Genomic DNA, 2,491 nt, shown 5'->3' on the forward strand with positions numbered 1-2,491 from the left:
CAGGACCAAAAGCTCTTGCTGCTCTTCAAGGAGCCAGGCAACCCCATTCACAGCCCCACAAACGATGGCGCTCTCTCTTGCGACAGCCTCCCAAAGTCCAACACTAGAAGCCTGTGCCACTCAGTACAGCCGGAGCCCGGCTCAGCAATTGCGAACGTCCAGGGATTCCTCCCACACCAAAGGGGCCAGGACCAAAAGCTCTTGCTGCTCTTCAAGGAGCCAGGCAACCCCATTCACAGCCCCACAAACGATGGTGCTCTCTCTTGCGAGAGATTCCCAAAGTCCAATACTAGCTGCCTGTGCCACTCAGTGCAGCCGGAGCCCGGCTCAGCAACTGCGAACGTCCAGGGATTCCTCCCACACCAAAGGGGCCAGGACCAAAAGCTCTTGCTGCTCTTCAAGGAGCCAGGCAACCCCATTCACAGCCCCACAAACGCTGGCGCTCTCTCTTGCGACAGCCTCCCAAAGTCCAACACTAGAAGCCTGTGCCACTCAGTACAGCCGGAGCCCGGCTCAGCAATTGCGAACGTCCAGGGATTCCTCCCACACCAAAGGGGCCAGGACCAAAAGCTCTTGCTGCTCTTCAAGGAGCCAGGCAACCCCATTCACAGCCCCACAAACGCTGGCGCTCTCTCTTGCGACAGCCTCCCAAAGTCCAATACTAGCTGCCTGCACCCCTCGGTACGGCCGGAGCCAGGCTCAGCAATTGCGAACTTCCAGGGATTCCTCCCACACCAAAGGGGCTAGGACCAAAAGCTCTTGCTGCTCTTCAAGGAGCCAGGCAACCCCATTCACAGCCCCACAAACGATGGCGCTCTCTCTTGCGACAGCCTCCCAAAGTCCAATACTAGCTGCCTGCACCGCTCGGTACAGCCGGAGCCCGGCTCAGCAATTGCGAACGTCCAGGGATTCCTCCCACACCAAAGGGGCCAGGACCAAAAGCTCTTGCTGCTCTTCAAGGAGCCAGGCAACCCCATTCACAGCCCCACAAACGATGGTGCTCTCTCTTGCGAGAGATTCCCAAAGTCCAGTACTAGCTGCCTGAGCCACTCAGTACAGCCGGAGCCCGGCTCAGCAATTGCGAACGTCCAGGGATTCCTCCCACACCAAAGGGGCCAGGACCAAAAGCTCTTGCTGCTCTTCAAGGAGCCAGGCAACCCCATTCACAGCCCCACAAACGATGGCGCTCTCTCTTGCGACAGCTTCCCAAAGTCCAATACTAGCTGCCTGCGCCGCTCGGTACAGCCGGAGCCCGGCTCAGCAATTGCGAACGTCCAGGGATTCCTCCCACACCAAAGGTGACAGGACCAAAAGCTCTTGCTGCTCTTCAAGGAGCCAGGCAACCCCATTCACAGCCCCACAAACGCTGGCGCTCTCTCTTGCGACAGCCTCCCAAAGTCCAACACTAGCTGCCTGCGCTGCTGAGTACAGTCGGAGCCCGGCTCAGCAATTGCGAACGTCCGGGGATTCCTCCCACACCAAAGGGGCCAGGACCAAAAGCTCTTGCTGCTCTTGAAGGAGCCAGGCAACCCCATTCACAGCCCCACAAACGATGGCGCTCTCTCTTGCGACAGCCTCCCAAAGTCCAACACTAGAAGCCTGTGCCACTCGGTACAGCCGGAGCCCGGCTCAGCAATTGCAAACGTCCAGGGATTCCTCCCACACCAAAGGGGCCAGGACCAAAAGCTCTTGCTGCTCTTCAAGGAGCCAGGCAACCCCATTCACAGCCCCACAAACGATGGCGCTCTCTCTTGCGACAGCCTCCCAAAGTCCAACACTAGCTGCCTGCGCGACTGGTACTGCCGGAGCCCGGTTCAGCAATTGCGAACGTCCAGGGATTCCTCCCACACCAAAGGTGCCAGGACCAAAAGCTCTTGCTGCTCTTCAAGGAGCCAGGCAACCCCATTCACAGCCCCACAAACGATGGTGCTCTCTGTTGCGAGAGACTCCCAAAGTCCAACACGAGAAGCCTGTGCCACTCAGTACAGCCGGAGCCCGGCTCAGCAATTGCGAACGTCCAGGGATTCCTCTCACACCAAAGGTGCCAGGACCAAAAGCTCTTGCTGCTCTTCAAGGAGCCAGGCAACCCCATTCACAGCCCCACAAACGCTGGTGCTCTCTCTTGCGACAGCCTCCCAAAGTCCAATACTAGCTGCATGCGCGACTGGTACAGCCGGAGCCCGGCTCAGCAATTGCGAACGTCCAGGGATTCCTCCCACACCAAAGGGGCCAGGACCAAAAGCTCTTGCTGCTCTTCAAGGTGCCAGGCAACCCCATTCACAGCCCCACAAACGATGGCGCTCTCTCTTGCGAGAGACTCCCAAAGTCCAATGCTAGCTGCCTGCACCCCTCGGTACAGCCGGAGCCCGGCTCAGCAATTGCGAACGTCCAGGGATTCCTCCCACACCAAAGGGGCCAGGACCAAAAGCTCTTGCTGCTCTTCAAGGAGCCAGGCAACCCCATTCACACCCCCCCAAACGATGGCGCTCTC

Source organism: Platalea leucorodia (genome assembly GCF_965183815.1).
Source record: "Platalea leucorodia genome assembly, contig: HAP1_HAP1_SCAFFOLD_33, whole genome shotgun sequence".
Lineage (NCBI taxonomy): Eukaryota > Metazoa > Chordata > Aves > Pelecaniformes > Threskiornithidae > Platalea > Platalea leucorodia.